The 19560-nt window shown below is 39.2% G+C and overlaps 1 pseudogene; it reads right to left on the bottom strand.

The window, feature by feature from the left end:
- Nucleotides 1-732: 732 nt before the first annotated feature.
- LOC143388925 (lysine-specific demethylase 5B-like) overlaps nt 733-19560 on the bottom strand; it is a 59204-nt pseudogene continuing 40376 nt past the window's right edge.

Genomic DNA, 19560 nt, shown 5'->3' with positions numbered 1-19560 from the left:
AGAAAGCCAAAATACAGCTGTGGCAATTACTTACAGAGCAGTCTCTTTTCTACATCACTAGTTCATCAGTGACACTAGAAACTAGACATTTGCGTTCTGTACATCAACCAAATGCTAAAGCACCAACACACTGTTCAGGAGTTTGTTTTGTTTTGTTTTAATTCCAGCCCTGAAACCAACATAGAAGTTACTGCTCAGATAAATAAACCTAGTCTACCAGAAAAAAGAAAAGTGGATAAAGAAAGGAAGAAACAAACAAAAATCCCAAAAGTGGAAAAACTTAAAATCCCCAATGTGGTAACAGAGTAAACAAGAGAAGGATTCCTCAAATGAGGATTTACTGGAATTTCTGGTGCCTCTCTGGGCACTGAAACTGAGTTGGGTCTTAATCCGGTAAATCCCAGACAGAGGTACAATTTCAATGCTGTACATGAAAAGGTGCAAGCTTCAATGCCTTCCAAATTGGTGGTAACCCCTGCAAAAAACAGTCAGCGTTTCAAACCTCAACAACCACAAACAGCTCTTAAGGAAAAAAATACAAAAAGTGTCAAAAAAATTTTTAGTTGTTTTTTCTTTTTTTCAAAGAGTTCTGGAAAAATGATCCCATGAGGAATAGAAATAGCACCATGTACAGACTGGCTTGAACACCAGTCCTGTAGCTTTGCTGAGATTTGAGGAAATCTTCTTGGTTGGAGTCCTGAATTACATTAAGTGGGGGTGTTTGTTTTGTTTTTACTTCCAGCTTGGTGCGTCCTTCCCAGTACAGCGCACACAGATGTAGTCTTCTTTCTCTGCCATCTCTGGAGAAACACCAACACAGACCTGATGAAACCACGGATTGCAGCTGCCATCACACTGGACCCAGTCCACCTGGTTACAAAGAGGAGGAAGATGGGGTGTTCAGAGGAAAGAATGCCATTCAAAATTGGGCAGGCCAGCCTCAAGATATTCAGGCCATTTGCCATTAACAGCCACCGTCCCACCACTGGGACCAAACGAGTGTAGCTGGCCCACCAGCCAAAGCAACCGAGTCAAAGTCATCTTCAAGTCGTGACTGCTTTGGGGTTAAGACAGTGCTGCCCTGTGACAGTAAGCAAAAGGGCATTACATCAGCATCCCTCCCACCTTCTTAGCGCTGGGACGGTGAAAGCTGGAGGAGCAAGAAAAGGAAAAAGGGAAGAAAGAGAGTTTCTTCAAGAGAAGGGAGGAGAACCAGGAAGGATGGTAAGAGCAGAAATATCAGTGGGGGGAGGACTGAGCAATCCATTCAGATCAGCTCAAAGCAGATAAGCAGAAGAGAAAGCCCCAGCGAGATGAGGTCTAGCTTACAGGGTTTCTGAGTTAAGGGAAAGCACGTCCTCTACGGCCCAAACCTCACTGACCTCATCTCCTTCTGGCTGCAGGCAGCTCGCAGCTGGACAGATGGCATCTTCATCCTCAGAGTCTTCCTGTTCCGAATAGGACATGTCTGAGGGCAGGGAATGAGTTTCAGCAGAACGAACTAACTCATAGCTACACTCTCTCTCTCTAACTTGAAATTGTTCATGTCCTTAGGGTGGCTCAGTTAGATTTTCTTCTTTTTGGGCATCCTCATTTTTTTAACTCGATCCCACCGTTCACTGGAGAGGCCTTCTCTCTCCAGGCGTCTCTTCAGTTTCCTCTCAAGATTGTTGATTCCATCTCTCCTCGACAGCAATCATTCTGGGTGGAAGATGAGCAAATTCAATTTTAGCCTACAGTTTTCCTACTACTAAAATTAGTGAAGCTAAAGGAAATGGGCGAATGAGCCTGGCATGGTGGCACACACCTGTAATCCCAGCTACTTAGGAGGCTGAGGCAGAAGGAACACAAGTTCAATACCAGTCTGGACAACTTAGTAAGTATTTGTCTCAAAATAAAAAGGGGTGAGGATGTAGCTCTGCAGTTGAGCACCTGCCTGAAATGTGCAAGGCCCCAGATTCAATCCCCAGGACCACAGAAAGGGAAAATAGGTGAATAAAAAAACGAATTATTCCCCTGGTGAATATCCTGCATCCTAAACATCACCACCACCTTTCCCCTCCAATTCTATGGACAACCATTTGACTTTAACTTCCTTCCTTCCTTTTTGTTAGTGCTACAAAGAAGACTAGGAAAAAATAATGATTTGCCTTAAATTACTCAACCAGCACCAGGAGATGCAAGATCCTTCCAAAGATTCTTTTCATCAAATCAGGGAGTGACTGGCCACTTACATAGTTTCTATCTGGGTGTTTATGTCTACCCTTTGATCTGCTGGCTTCTAAGGAACCAGGCTATTAGTTCCTTCTTTAAAATCATACACCCCTACCCCTCATAGAAACATTATCTGAACACAATAATGGTGCTAGGGGCTGGGATTGTGGCTCAGTGGTAGAGCACTTGCCTAGCATCTGTGAGGCACTGGGTTTGATTCTCAGCACCACATATAAATAAATAAAATAAAGGTCCGCCAACAACTAATAAAAGTATTAAATAATAATAATGGTTATTTGCTATCATAATGAAAAATAAATCCTAAATGCTGGTATTAGCCCCTGTATTATCTTTCATGAGATTCTTCCCTAATATGGCTTCAGTCTTCCTGGTAAGTTTCTATCCTGACTATTTTCAGGGGCCTGAAGTGCCAGGTCAGTTAGTTCACTAGAAGGAAGCAGAAATAGTGCCCTTAACTAGGCTAAGAAATAGGACAGTGTAGAGAACCCTTCAAGTCAGCCAGCATTCAAGATGAGCATCCTCAATCTTCACACCAGCTGCCTTGTTCAGGGAGTAACAAAAGCATTTGTTCAATGTTGACTCTGGAATTATCTTTGATTTTTGAAATTGTTATAATTAAAAGCCCTCTCAGCTATAATTATATTTTCACCTCTTAGTATTTCTGTGATAGGACAAAAAAAAAAAACACTAACTCTCACTATTATCACATGGTAATGATGAAACATACACCTTACTAAAAAGAAATTAAAAAAAAGAAATTCACACAGTCACCTCAAACAAGACCCAAACACAGGCCATAAGCTTAAACTGTAGCAAATGGTGGCTGGTGCCTACCTTCTCACGGACACCCTTAAGAGCAAGCTATAAGGCAGACACCAGGCACCCTTTTGTGGATTAAAAATATCATCTCAAAGCCTTTGTGCTTCTGCTGCCTCCAGCAGCCTCAGACACTCACCTTCTCACTGCTGGGTCTAACTGGTGAGTTTCGGTCAGTTTGCTGAGCAGGGCTTGGCTTTGCAAGTAGAGTCTGGTAAAGTTCCTGAATTTCAGGAAGGGATACCTGGAGCAACTGGGCTTCCATCAATAGCTCATTCACTTCTGGACTGATGCCTGTTAAAGACCAGACCCAATCAAAAGGATGACAACAAAGAGTGTTCACACATGTGCATTCAGGCCTATGAAATTTACAGAAGGACTGCCTTTCATAACACTTCCACCCTCTATCCTCCTTAAATGGCATTCAGTTCAAGCTAAGTTCACTTAATGTGCCCAAAGCCCCAAACTAGATTTCCTAAGACTCCTTATTACTAGAGAAGTATTAACTTCATCCCTTTGCTAATTGCTAATACAGAAAAAACAGTACCTCTACCCTGACAGCTCTACTAGAAAACTCAGAAACAAGCTGCTAGCTCAGGGCATGAATAATCTGAGTGGATCAAGGGGCTCTGACCACAAGACTAGATGCACACTGAGAAGGAGTGATGAAGGCTCAGGATTCCAACTGCAGCTTTTGGCAGAAATCATGGGGTTGTCATTTATAAGTAAGAAAAAGAAGGTAGGCCAGGCATAGTGGGGCACACCTGTAACTCTAGCTACTCAGCAGGCTGAGGCAGAAGGATCACAATTTCAAAAGCAGCATGGGTAACTTAGCAAGACTGTCTCAAAAGAAAATTTTTTTAAAGGGCTGGGTGTAAATCAGTGGTGCAGCATCTGCTAGCATGCATGAGGCCCTGAATTTGATTCCAAATAAATTGGGATGGTGTAGGTTTTAAATGTGTATTATCTCTGAGATCCTCCACAAATCTCTTAGGTAATTTAATAAGACAGTCCATGACTTAGCACCTGACTTAAATACTTTCTGCTTAATTATTAGTTGTACGGGACTGATCTTTCTGTCCCTGAAAGCAATAGACAAGGCCTTTCTCTCTGTTTCTTTCGCACTTATAAAACTTAAACATTATCCCTCTTCCCTACCTAGTGAATGCACATTAACCCATATCCTACATTTAACAATGAAGTTCTGCTGGGTGCAGTGGTACATGCCTGTAATCCCAGTATTTTGGAAGGCAGAGACAGAAGGATTGCCAAGTTTGAGGTCAGCCTCAGCAATTCATCAAGACCCACAGGAACTTGAAACCCAGTCTCCAAGTAAAAAAATAAAAGGGCTGGGCATGGGGTGCAAGCCTGTAATCCCAGTAGTTAGAGAGGCTGAGACAGAGGAAAATTTTAAAGCCAGACTCAGCAACTCAGTGAGGCCCTAAGCAACTCATTGATACCCTGTCTCTAAAGGACTGGCGTGGGGCTGGAATTGTAATTCAGTAGTAGAGCACTTGCCTGGGTTGTGTGAGGCCCTGGATTCAATCCTCAGCACTAAAAATAAAGATACTGTGTCCATATACAACTAAAAAACTATTTTTAAAAAGGGCTGGGGATGTGGTTAATGGTTAAGTGCCCCTGGGTTCAATCCCGGGTAGCAAAAAAATAAAGGGGTTGGGATGTAGCTCAGTGGTAGAGCATCCTGGGTTCCATCCCTAAAAGACAGTACCTCTACCCTGACAGCTTCTACTAGAAAACTCAGAAACAAGCTGCTAGCTTGTACCAAAAGGAAGAGAAAAAAAGGGGGCTCAAAGATGATTTTCATTTTATTTTTTCCCTACCACTGAGCTACATCTCTAGCCCTTTTTATTTTTTATTTGAGACAGGGTCTCAATAAGTTTCCCAGGCTAGCCTTGAACTTACGGTCTTCTTGCCTCAACCTCCCTAATGGAAGGATAAAATTTTTTATTGTACCTGATCCTCTACAACAAAAGACTTGGTTATATCTAGATGACCTGTTACTCTCCAGCCCTCAAAAGAGCAGCAGTAGTAGTAGTAGTAGTAGTAGTAGTAGTAGTAATGATAATAATGATACACAAACCATGGAGAGGGACACAACTCCGTCCAGTAGAGAAGGGAGAGTGTAAATATGAGGTCCTATTTTCCCAGTCATCAGGCAAGGAAAAAGAGGTTGTACCAGGAGGCTGAGATACCTAATGGAAGAAAAACATCTTACAACAAGGCCTTTTCAGGATTAAAAATACTGGCACCAACCAAAGGAAAGTAACTTGGGTTATCAGGAAGGTAACTGGGAAAAAGAAAGACTAATTCTCCCAAACTGAAGAGTCTCCTGGTGTTTCTAAACTGACTAACTCAACAATTCTTTGTCAGGAAGACCAAGCCTTTAATCTTCCCAGTTTTACTTGGACTGAATTCAGAAAGGTAAAGAAGACCACTGGGAAATAAGCCACTTTCTCTGAGAACAATCATATAACCTTATGTAATTATCCTTATTGAAGATTACAATACAATAAACGTAGTCAAGTACTGCTCTGAACAGATCAAAGGAGAATTTGTCAGAATCATTCACATTCACCTCCCTATCTTCTTCTCCTGTATTTAAAGGAAATAGGGAAACATTTCTTCGACCATGATTTAATAAATAACAGTTGTGTCCTTTGCCTTTACTGATATAATCCTAGCAAACCCTGTGTAAAAAAAAAAAAAACACAAGCAATTCCACGATATAGATAGCTCCAATTTATCTATGCAGTGAGTATTGAATTGATCATCTGGTATATGCCAGGCACTGTATTTTTAAGGCCTGGAAAGAAATAAAAACACAAAAACCAAGGAAACAAATATGACAAGGGCATTTTTGGTTCCTTAACCCTTAAGTTGCTGAAGATTTAATTCATTTAGTTCATGTCTGTTCTTAATGGCACAAGAGCACTATAATTATCTCAGATAGAGAAATACGTACTAGATTTAAAAGTCAAATTATAAAAGGACTGACTATTGTCATTCTGACTGTGCTTTCCTGGTATCTTCACATTCTTCTCCTGCAGCTTCAATGGAGGAAGACAGAAAACGGCCTACCCCTTCCAGTGATGGTCAGGGAATCTGGCTTTGGCAGAAAGAATGCACAAGGTATTGAAACCCACAGCCTTTCTACTGAAGAAATAAAGGACTCCAATACTTCCAAAAATTATTCTTTCTCAAAGGCTGAATACACAGAAGGCAAAAGCTCTTCCACTCTCAGCAAATTCCATGAGGGAAAAAGGGGGCAGGTGCCACATTTGTAGTCAAACAATAATTTAAAATACACACATATGGGCTGGGGTTGCGGGTCAGTGGCAAAGCATTTGCTTAACATATGCAAGGCATTGGGATCGATTCTCAGTACCACATACAAATTAATGAAATAAAGGTCCATTAACAACTAAAAATTTTTTAAATAAGATATATACACACATGAAATACACATTTGGGTTAACAGACATATAAATGGAAAAAATACTTGTATATATGAAAAGGTGAACATGTGTTCTGTGGAAATGGAATGCCTAGGCAACAACTATTAGGAGCAGAGGAAACTAAAAGGATATGGCAGATGAGCACATCCTTCAAGTAGGAAGCTGTAGGTGCCACGAGTGCTGGTAACACAAAGTGATTACCAAGGGAACAAACAGTGACACCATAGCTACTGACACCAGGATCAGGAGAAAGGTACAGAGATTCCCAAAACCTGAGGAGTCCAGACTCACCTTGTTGGTCTCTGACACCTGTCCTGCTGAGGCTTGCCATCTGCTATATAACAGTCCTGAGACCACACGGTCTTGCACAAATTTTAGATTCCCTGACAAGAGAAGTTGCTGGGCTCTGTGTTGCCAGTTCACGGTTCTTTCGATCATGTATCGAAGTGCATCTCCCTCAGGAAGGCGAACTCGGATTCGCTGCAGGGAGGCCAGCAAGGGAAGAATTTTGTCTAATGGAGGTTTCTCTGACCTCCGACAATGGGGACAAAGCCAGATTCGGAGGCTTTGAGAAATACTGGGTACCGCCACACAGCTAGTGTGGAAAGCATCCCTGCAGAGTTCACACTGGATCATAGGGGTAGCTGGGGCCTTCTGACATAGGCAGACTTTCATCTCCACATCTTGGGCAGGTGATAGCAACTTCCCTTCATTGGCAAGTCTAAGAGACTGCAAAGCTTCCATTTCCCTTAGGCGAGCTTCCCCAAGTGTTGCCATCTGAAAAGAGAGGATGGTATCATAAAGAAATTGACTTCCCCAGAACTCAAGGTCCTAGTAGTTAACAGAAAGGGCCCCACAGTAATTTATCTGCATTCAAAGCCTGGCTCAGCCTCACATTGTAGTGCAAGGAACTGTGGGGAACATATTCCACTCTCTATAAAATAGAGATGAAAATAGTGTGCACCTCACAGGACCGCAATGATGATTAGCTGTGATACGTGAGATAGATCACTCTGCCTGGGGCATAGGAAGCACAGTATGAGCAATTACTTAACATACATAACTTCTTAAAAATCCAACATCTATGTACATTTATCTCCTAGAAAATTTACTTCTCTGTAAATAGAGACTTTTTTTATACTCCATGTGAGCTCATTTCTGAGGCTCTCCACTTGTTTTCAGTCCCATTAGCTTTTGCATTCTTCTAGAAAGGTACATGAGATAGAGGTCTCTTAGGCCAGCCATTACATAGTACTAGTGTATGTCTAACTGCTCTTCAATGCTGAGGTCTTCCATGTGTGCTGAGTACAGGAATTACAGGCAATGAAACTAGAGTCCTCATTAAAAAAGAAAAAAAATAAACCTTTTAACCAGATTTATTTTTTTCCTCCCTCCCTCCCTCTCTCTCCTCCTTCTTTCTTTCTTTTCCGTACCAGGGATTGAACTCAGGGGTGCTTAACCACTGAACCATGTCCCCAGCCTTTTTTTTGAGGCAGGGTCTCACTAAATTGCTCAGAGCCTTGCTAAATTGCTGAGGCTGGCTTTGAATTTTTAATCCTTCTGCCTCAGCTTCCAGAGTTGCTCATACAGGTGTTTACCACCATGTCCAGCTCAGATTTTATTACATGTACACATGCATACTAAACTAAGATCATTTAATGCAAACACAACAACAAGTAAACTGCAAAGCTGCTGTTCTGCAGCAAGTTGAATGTATTCATAAAGCCTTTCTTCTTTATTAAAGAAAGCCAGCACCCAGCAGAGTTCAGTCACCTTGTCTTGAAAACAAACACAATCAACTTCATAGTTATTAAGCTGAAATGACCATTTAAAGCTGCCCACAAGTGAAACTTTTTATATGCAGAGAATAAAGCACTTTCTATCTATAAGGCCTCCAGTAAATAAGCAAGCCCAAGCATTACAGATTTATTCACTATCCATCATGAAGTAAAAGTAGAGTATAAAGGTGGCAAATTTAAATTTGTACCACGTCAGAGTTGGCCATAACTTCAATCAAAAGCTGGACCATTAGAGCCCTCCTCTAGCACATTACTAAAAGAAAACAGATACATGAAGGGAAACAGATTTTTTAAAAAAGCTATCAGATGCAGGACCTATTCTATTTTCTCAAGTCTTTAAAATGTTAATTTGTCGAAGGTGAAACCATTCCTAGTGATCATATCCACCCATCCTCCTTCAGTCACACCATGAATTATAAGACCAGAATGAATTATTGTCTCTTTTTGAGATTGAGGAAGAAAAATCTATGGGGGGGGGCAAGAAAAAATAGTTCCAAAAGTATACTAAGTAACAAACCTGTGATATATTTCTTTAAAAAATCTTATTGAAAATGAACATGATGTTCAGCAATATATATGTTATCTAATAACAAGGTGTCCTCTTGTAACCAAAAAATGGAAATCAAGTGACTGACCTTTCAGGGTTCTGCCATGCGTGCATAGGAGGAGCTCTTAAACCAGAGTCCATGGACTAGATGGGCAGAGACTGACTACACACAAAGTTTCAGACAGACATATATGCATTTCAGGGAAAAGGGACTATGACTCAGTCTTTACAAAAATGAAGCACAGATATAATAGTGTAGTTCACTATTATATCTGAGAACTACAGTAACTGCACCAAAATAGTGCTTGGGTTTCAGAAATATATACATATACCCCAAAGAAACAATGTGTCAAATATATAAATAAACCAATGCAATCCCACATCGATCATAAGAGGTCAGTGAGCTACAAAAAAGCAAACAGGAGAAAAGGTGCCCTGGCCCAAAGATGAACTCATCCAGTCACGTTCCAACATCAGGTTGCTTGCTACATAATGTTATGGTCAACAATAGACTGTATATATGACAGTGTTCCTGTAAGATTATACTGCCTACTGACACTGTAGCCCTATTAGTTGTAAGGGTACACCTCTATGATGTTCACCCTTCCCAGAACTTATCCCATCCTTAAGCAACAGGTGATGTATTCCTGCTCTGTAATGGGCCATACTTTGTGCCAATAAAAGCATCCAAATCAGGCTGGGAGTATAGTTTTATAGTAGAGTGCTTGCTTAGCATGTGGAAAGCTCTGGGTTCAATTCCCAGAGCCACACAAAAACAGCTTCCAAATCATGCAGCTATCTTCTTTTACCTAATACTGTTCATTGAACATGAGCTTGACTTGACTCATTAACTTGAAGATGATATCTTGAATCAACAGTTTTACTAAATGCAGGTCAGACTCAGATAAGCAGTGCTGGGCATCAAACCCAGAGCCTTGTGAATGCCAGACAAGCACTTTACCACTAAGCTAATTCCCCCGATCCCTGACATCTTTCTGTGTTGGTCAGGTTTTTTGGTTTTGTTTATGATGATGTTGTTTTTGTTTTGTGAGATAGTCTATGTTGCCAAATCTGGTCTTGTGACACTCTTGCCTCAGCCTCCTAAGTAGTTGAGATTATAGGCATGTGCTACCATGCCAGGTATCCTGGGAAGTATAAATCTTTTATACTTGACAATTTCTAATAAAACTGAGCACTTTATTCTACTTGCCTTCCCAGTATACCTGTATATCTGAAAGGGTTAAAAATTATCCTTCCCAAGGCTGGGGCTGTAGCTCAGCAGCAGAGCTCTTGCCTAGCATGTGTGAGGCACTGGATTCGATCCTTAGCACCACATTAAAAATAAACAAATAAAATAAAGGCATTCTGTCCATCTACAACTACTATGTATATATATATATATATATATATATATATATATATATAGATAGATAGATAGATAGATAGATAGATATAGATAGATCTATATCTATATCTATATCTATCTATATCTATCTATCTATAGATATATATATATATATAGATATAGATATAGATATATATATATATATATATATATATATATATATATATATATATATATATCAATAATATTCCAATAATAAAGGAGAAGAAAAAACCCTACTACGCATAGCCGAAGCAGTCTCTTTGCTTTCACTTAAAGCCCTCTCCAGGTCACTCAAACTCTCCAATTTGGCGCTTTTCTTCTTCCCACTTGGCAAGGGCTTCTTTAACTTTCTCTGCTTCCTTTTCAGTCCCAAAAGGCCAATATCACATTGAGGACACAGCACCTAATGTGGGACAAAGCACAAACATCAGCAAAATGGGTTTCAGATAAAGCTAAATAAAAGACTAGTCTATTAAAAAAAAGAAAGAAGGAAGAATGGGGAAAGGAAAGGAAGACAGGATTGCTTACAAAATATTTACTTTGATTCCAGATTCAATTAAATAGGTAAAAATATGCAATATAGGGCTGGGGATGTGGCTCAAGTGGTAGCGCGCTCGCCTGGCATGCGTGCGGCCCGGGTTCGATTCTCAGCACCACGTACAAACAAGAATATTGTGTCCGCCGATAACTAAAAAATAAATATCAAAAATTCTCTCTCTCTCTCCCTCTCTCTCTCTCTCTCTCTCCTCTCTCACTCTCTCTTTAAAAAAAATATGCAATATATCACAGACTCTAGTGATGGTGCATGAGCATCAGCTTAGAAAAAAATATAGTAAAAAAGTACAGATAAAGCACTTTATGAAATAGGTGCTTTCTAATCTGGTAGTGAAGTAAAACTAAGTTTAAAAGTACAATTTCAACAAAGATAGAGGAACTTAAATGAGAACATGGTCTTTAGACACTGAATGCCAACAGGTATCCAAAAATAATTTAAGATTGCTAAAAACAATTCAGAACACAGATTCATATGTAATGATGTTATTTTTGTATATGATAGACCACATATTTTACTAAGCTAGGAGATTTTAGTGCTTCCAAGTGAACCCGCTGTAAACTTACCTTTAAGAGAGAATATGGAGAATTTTCAGTCAAGAATGTATTAGCAGCACATTCTTTCCAAGCCTGAACTTCAGCTACTAGTGATTCCAGTCTTGGCAAAGAATTTAGACGAACTGGGATAGATCGACCTCTTGTAACAAGTTCTATGAGCGTGTCTAACACTGGCACACGTCCTCCAGCCTAATAAATTAAGAAAAATTACAGCAATTTAGGGAAGAAAAAAAATATTCCATGTAAAACAAGGAAAGAATAATTCAGATGGTCCATGATCAATGGACCAATTCAAATTACTCAGTGACTTCAACATGTTTAATTCCCAGATGTTCCATTGGAATGTCAACATGACAAACACTGTGGTGTATCTTTGTTCTATTTATGTCATTCTAAATTGACTTGTTACATTGGTCCCTATGGACTGTCTGAAAAAACTCAACAGAAATAAAAACTTACAGTGGCCCAAGCCTTTCATATGCTGATTTATATTTTAAAAAGCAACAACAAAGTATTTTTCTCCAATCCACTCACCAATGATGAATTAAAGTAACCCAGAATAAATTATTCAGGAAACTAAAATCTGAGTTGAGAAAGCCCAGTGGTTCTTAAACTTTAGCATGCATAAGAATCATCTGGAAAGCTTGTTTAAACACAGTTTCCTGGGTCCCATCCCCAGACATTCTGATTCAGTAGGTGAGGGAAGGGTCCATGAATTTGCATTTCTAACGAGTTCCCAGGTGATGCTGCTGCTGCTGGTGATGCTAATGTTGCTGGTCCAGGAACCACAATTTGAGAATGATAATGCCAAACTGGAAGAAGCATAAAAGCATCAGGTTATGGGGGATGAACTGCACCAGTGTTGCTCTAATACAATGGTAAAACTTAACATGGCTAATGGTCAATCTTCCAGATACATCACCACCTCACATATGGATGTATTTATTCGAGTTAAACATATTTAACTCAAATCCAGCAAGGCTTTGAAACTAACTTTGAAACTATAGAAGACAGAACACACCACAAAGTATCTCTTAACCAGACAAATATAGAAGGTGGAGCATACCTCAGGAAAATTAGACTGGTCAGTGAAACCGGGGGGGGGGGGGATGGGATGGGGAGAACTCCATGACTTTAAGAAAAAAAAAATAAAAAGAGCTATAGGTGCAATGGATTAGACAACCCTAAACGACATTTCTAGGGCAACAGGGTAAACTGGGCAGTTGAATATTTATGCTCTTTTATATTTATTCTTAAAGAAATGAATCTGTTAGGGCATAAATTTCTGATGGACATTTAAAATAAAAGCATTGACTCATGAGTCACATGCCATTCCAATCATTGTTATTCAGAAGAAAATGGAGTGGCTGGGTACTGGCCACGGCCAGCGGAGGCAGCTAAACTAGAGATCTCTCAAGCAAATTTCCTAAGATATCAAATAAAACACAAATGCACATTTACCTTTAAATTTGGCTCCTCTGCCCTCAGCCTCAAGCTCCCTAAGCGGGGAAGCGAGGAATATCATAAGAGCCTGGCGAGAGAGAGTGAGCATGTTTCGGAGTGGACTTTTATTGGGGGGACTCTAGATTCTTTAGAAATTTCCATCCAATGAAGGTCAAGAAGGGCAGGGTTACAAGGACAGGTAAGGTAACTCAATTCCTGGGGAAAGAGGAAGGCATGCCCATGCATGGAGACACATTTGGCTGCATTTTTACTACCCTCAAGATTGGGGCTACCATCTTCAGCCACTTAAAAGTAGCCAGATCAACAGGGATGACTGATAGTGCCTCAACCAATCAGGAGGGAAAAACGCTGGTCACATGATATGACAGCCTCCCACAGCTGGGCACAGCTGTGCATGCTTATAATTCCAGTGGCTCCAGAGGCTGAGGCAGGAAAAAGAATACTCCATAACCTTCTAAAATAAATAATCTAACTATCAAGTGGATTGGTTTCCTGTTGTTAATCAAATCTATGTAAGAAAAGGCAAGGCTATTTTTTTTCAAGTAAGAAGCAAAACTTGCTTTTTGGTCTTAAGGACACTATTGCAAAGAAATGAATGCAATATACCTATCCAGAAGCATTTCCTTGCTTTCTGATTTAAATAAGCTAGCCTCTCCATTTGCATAACCTCACCTTCTGGTTGCTACCAATCACTGAGTGAAAAGAGGGCCATGACTACAACTAATTACTATAACATCAACAACTATTGAGAAGAGCCTGCAACTACAACTCCTTGGGCGTTTACATGCATGTAAAATACTTTTGTCTTGCTAGGATTACATTTTAATTACATAATATCCCTCAAACAATGTATCTTCTTTTAAGCCCTGTTAACCAGAACAGAGGCCCAGATATTTTGTTGCAAACATTTATCTACAAATGTCCCATTTGGTATTTCTTATTAACAAGTGGTCAATAAGCATCAATTAAAATTACACAAATATTTAGAAAACAAGAGTGTCTTATTACTAGAATCTGAAAAGAAAGCTTGAGGCTCTTTTTCCTCCCTCAAAAGGTCCATCAAACCTACAATAATTACAAAGATAAAAGAAGACACCCATTTCCCCCACCAACTGCTTTTCAAATTGTTATCCAGCTAAAAATTGGGTAAATCATAGAAGGCATTTTTTCTGAACCTTACTAATGTTTCAAGTGAACTGGAGTTGGGGGTGGAAGGAAACACAGCAGACAGTACTGAGGATTGAACACAAGAGCTCATATATTTTAGGCAAGGCCTCTATCACTTAGCTACATTCCTAGCCCAAATATAACTCTCTTTTTAAAACTTTATATCCAAGTCAATAACATCTAGCAAAAGGCCACATAATTACTTAATTGGTGATAATTACTTTGGATATAACTTTGAAACCCATTTTCTTTTGGTGGGGGGATGAGAGGATAACCTTTTTCTCTCAACAACTTTTTCTTTTCTTTTTTTTCCCTTGATCTGCAACCAAGTACTCAAGAAAGACTCCAAAAAGTGGGTTGAATTGTCTATGCTTTAAATATTTGATCCAATTGGTCAGGATAATAACAGGTAAGTATATCCCAAAAGGCTGAAAAGAATCAGTATTTGGGTCTCAACTCTTAAAAAAAAAAAAACAATCTGTGCAGTGAAATAAGATTCCACACACCATCCTTAATAACATGTCAATTATTAGCTGGGAGCCATGGCACACACCTGTAATCTCAGTGACTCAGGAGGCTGATGTGGGAGGATCCCAAGTTCAAAGCCAGCCTCAGCAACTTAGCGAGGGCCTAAACAAATTAGCAAAACCCTGTTTCAAAATAAAACATAAAAAGGGCTGGGGAATGTGGCTCAGTGACTAAGACCCTTGGGTTCAATCCCTAATACCAAAAAAATATATATCCTACTGTAATTTTATTACTCCCAAACAGGACTGCCTACCACTAACTGAAGATTCTATTCCATTTATTTCTAGTACCAAAAAACAAAATCCAAAAACCAACATGTGTGTGCGCATGCGCGCACACACACACACACACACACACACACACACACACACACACACACCCTCTCCCCCCAAAAAACCTGCTTGTCAATTATTGCTCTTCATAGATGCATTTACAAATCTGGGACATTTTCTTTTGTTTTTAAACCAACCTGCAGAGCCTCGACATCCTGAAGCCAGTCTCTGTCTTTTTGCACTGAATCTTTCAGGGCTGCACCATTGGGCAGATATGCGGGGATCTCCTGGATCTCCTTTACAGCTGTAGCAAGGCTTTTCAACGAATGCCGTGGTCTACATAAATTAAACAAAAAGACTTCTCAGCATTTTCTATGAAGGTTCATTTTTCTTAAAGCTAAAACAAACCCTCATTTTAAAAAATAAGAAATTAATTATGGCAAATAAATCTGCAAATGCAAATGGCACTGGTTATTAGATATAAAATTAAACTTTAATTGCTCTATAATCACAAATAGGATTAAAAAGCAAATGATTCAGTAAAGCATTTAAGCTCTACTTGGACCTGATCTTATGATGGTATAAACTCAAACTTCCATCTGCACAAGGTAAACAACTTACTGACAGACATCTCTTCTACGTTAAACTTGATAAACTGTCAGAATTGAGAGTTTCACTAAGGACAAAGTGAAATTCTACAGGATATTAACACATTCAAAGCAGAGTACCAAAAATTGCTCTGTTCAAAGACCTCTATTTTAGGATTACAAAAGAATGTCTATAACCTAGATAATTTCAACGCTTTATGTTGTCAAGAGGACCAACAAAAATCTATCAGAAAAAGCAAGAGTAGGAAGAAGCTTCATTCTCTCTTCTCCCTCAGATGGTTAGCCTGTGTATAATCTAAATCTAAACCTCAAAAACAGATAAAAGTATCCTGAATTACTAAATCAACAGCACAAATGTACAGTCCTGTTTCTATAGAAAAGTTGCATTATCTACATGTTATCTCTCAGCTATTTCTCTTAAGACTTCCTGACACCCCACTTATTGGTTTAAACATTTCCACCTATTTGTAAATGTTTTCTTCTCTTGAAGACAGTCTCATTGGGATCCAGAAAAATTTCATTAAATCTTATCCCTAGAAGAGGTAGTTCATTTAAATCATTAATTTCATCATGAGTAAAATAAAATAATGATAATAATAATAATAATAATAATAATAATAATATTCTTCACCTAAGTTGCAAAGTAGGCCAAAATATCTAAGCTATTTCCACATGTATTCTATATGCATTTTAGCAACTGAACACTTGCAAAATGCCAACAAATATGCTCTCTGTGCTTTAAAATGTAACTATCATCCAACCTTCCCCAAGATAGGGATATGGGTTTACTATTTTTACCTGGCCTTGAGAAGACTCTTGGCTTTGTCATCCCAGTGCTCTGACACTGTAAGCAGTTCTTGCAGCCGGGCCATAGCTTTCTCCACTCCCGAATATGGGGCCAGCCCCACTCCCAGGTCTATGAGACATCTCATATCATCTAAAGTAAGGGAGCTGGGATCTAGATAAGCTTGCTGAACTTCTTCTAGCCAATGGGCCTGCTCCAGGCGTATCCGCATCTCAGCAAGCTGTGGAAGTTCAACGTCAAATTCAAAGCTAACATCTAGCAAGTCCTGTAGCTCAGCAGCACTAGGCATTTCCTCAGAGAGTAGTTTCTGGCTGTGTTGTTGGAAGTCTTCTACACGGTTCAAGAGATCCTAAAAGGAAAAAAGCAAACAAAAACAAATTGCATTTGGTGCAAATGCAACAAATTACAAGCTGTCCCACCAAAGTAGTAATTTCAAAGCCAGACGTGGTGGTGTACACCTGTAACCCAGCAAATTGGGAGGCTGAGACAGCAGGATCCCAAGTTCAAGGCCAGCTTGAGCAACTCAACAAGGTCCTAAACAACTAAGCAAGACCCTATCTGGAAAAAGATAAAATAAAATAAGGGCTTAGGATATGATTTGGTGGTTAAACACCCTTGAGTTTAATTGCTAATAAATAAACAAGTAATTTCAGAAATTGGCTCCTTTCAGACTTAAAATCTTTAATTCACATTCAATGTGATCCTCTGACATCATCCCTCCTTGATTTTACTAATAATATAAGTAAAAGAGGCAACTAACATAAGCCAACTGTAGCAAGTTTCTTGCTAAAACAAGAGACTATGTTTAAAAAAAAAAAACAAAACCTTACACCAACTGTAAGAACTAGCTGGTGGTCACTTTCAAAATAAAAATTTTGAATTTTCTCTCTCTTCTACAGACATATTATAATTTCTTTATGTGCACCCAATTTTAATGTATATTAAAATGTATTTGAAATAAATGAACAAAGTAATTAGGAAAGATAATTTAATGATTAAAGTTTATTTACAGAACACAGAATTAATAATGTATTCCCACACATCCTCTATAATTACCGTTAGCAGTGGTGTTTGACTGAGGACACACGGAAGAGCATACAACTGTGTCACAAATTGTCGGAGTTCATTCACTGTCAACTGATTTTGGGATTTTCCTCCACCAGATCGATATCTGCAAAAAAAAAAAAAAAAAAAGGTCCAAGGAAGCTGTATGAGAACCTTATTCATCACTCACAGGTTCCAAAGTCAAAGAAATCTGGGACAGAAGGAAAAATCAGTTAAAACAGGTTTCCAAGTTTAGGTGACAAAAATGATCAGAAGTACATACGTAGTTTGCCTTTTGCCATTAAGCAACTGCTGGGCAACAGAGGCACACTTTTCTGCATCTTGTGTGACTAAGTGAAGGTGATGCAAAAGATCATTATCTGGGAATTTCTTCATTTCCGATTCTTCAATTAAAGACTTAAAGCTGACAAGACCTAGGAATAAAGAAAAAAGTCACCTTTTAATAATTATTATATTTATTAGTACTGTCATAGAACTGAGAGGGAGAGATTGCTTTTATCTACTCTTATCTATAAACATAACTTGAACACTATTGCAATGGTCATTAATAAATTTGTTCATTTGAAGTGGGCATAGTGGCATAAGCCTGCAATCCCAGCAACTTGAGAAAAGCTGAGGCAGGAGGGCTGCAAGTTCAAGACCAGCCTCAGCAATTTAGCGAGGCCCTAAGCAACTTAGTGAGACTATCTGAAAATAAAACATAAAAAAGGGTGTTGAAGATGTGGGTCAGTGTTTCGATGCCATTGGTATCAATCCCCAATACCAAAACGTAAAAAGAAATTGATTACTTAAATAAACTTATTCATTTGAGTGGGGGGTGGGGGTGGCAGCTGGGCAAGAAACTGACTGGCAGGGGTGCAGTGCAGGAGGTACTGAGGATTGAACCCAGTTCCTCACACATGTGAGACAAGGGTTCTACCAATAAGTTACAATCCCAGCCCTGTAGCCCTTTTGATTTTGAGACACAGTCTCACTTAGGCTGGCCTCAAACTTGTGATACTCCTGTCTCAGACACCCGAGTCACTGAAATTACAGGCATGCACCACCACGCCTGGCTGGAGAAAAAGATTTTAAACAACTGTTTAGATGTGGTCTTCAATATGAAAATATTAAGATCTACTCAAGATGGTACACACCTGTATGTATATGAGGCTGAGGCAGGAGGACTCTAAGTTCAAGATCAATGTGGACTACTTAGCAAGACCCTATCTCAAAGGAAGAAAATAAAAAGATAGGGATATAGCTCAGTGCTAAAGTGCCTCTAGCTTCAATACCACAAAATAATAAATAAATAAAAGCTTTCCCAAGATTCTATGTGAAATGTAAAATGCTTTCATCTCTGAAACAAAGAGGTGTAAAAGGTTATTGTGTTTCCTAACAATATTGTTAAATAAACTATCAGGCACAATTCATATACTAAGTCATCACTTTGATGTAAGGGTATCTGCTTTATTCACTCTGGGGTTTTAAATGTGTTGCCAATGCTCTAGAAACCTGGCTGCACAGAGGTGGTAACCAAGGATGACTTCAGCTCTTTCTAATAATCTGTTTTGTTGATAACTTTAAGTTGTCTGCATCACAATCAGCCCCAATTTGCTATTCAGCCAGCCCCACTTTCTGTGCCACATACTTTTCTTCTTATTGATTTTTGCCTCCAAAACTTCGTTCACATTCAAGGCCCATTCATTGTAAGATTCTGCTCGAAGCTTCAATGCATTCATCATAGGGTAGAGATCATCCAGAGTGTATCGAAAACTGGAAAGAGAATACCAGACAGCTTTGAGACACATGGCTCTGGAGAAAACTTAATGTTTTATACTTACCATTTTAGCCCGAGAACAAGAAGATCACTGAGCTTTTAATAAAGATTCCATGCTATTCATAAAGGGGGGAAATCATTCCTCTTACTTACCGCAGTTTATATTTATAAGGAGGACAGGAACACAATTCCTTTACATGATGCAAGCAAACAAGCAGGCCAGGTTTACAAGAGCAGGAGATGGCAGACATGAAGCATGTTGTTTTGCATTTTATACACTTTCGCTCATCATCTGGCAACAACTCAAAATCCATTCTCTCCAAATCAATTACTCCTTAAAATGAAGTAGACTTTAGAGACTTCTAAAGGACAATAATCTCCTTGCCCCCAAGACTAACAAAAAAAAAGTCTTACCAAAATACAGAAGCAGGGCAAAAATGTGTGAATACAAAGTAACAAGGACCTCCACCTTTTTGAATAACGTAAGGTCTTATGTTTGGCTTTTCTGATCTAAGTATAAAA

Source organism: Callospermophilus lateralis, unplaced genomic scaffold, assembly GCF_048772815.1.
Source record: "Callospermophilus lateralis isolate mCalLat2 unplaced genomic scaffold, mCalLat2.hap1 Scaffold_45, whole genome shotgun sequence".
Taxonomy (NCBI): Eukaryota; Metazoa; Chordata; class Mammalia; order Rodentia; family Sciuridae; genus Callospermophilus; species Callospermophilus lateralis.
The sequence above is the reverse complement of the archived record's forward strand: the minus strand, read 5'-3'. Positions and strand labels throughout refer to the sequence as shown.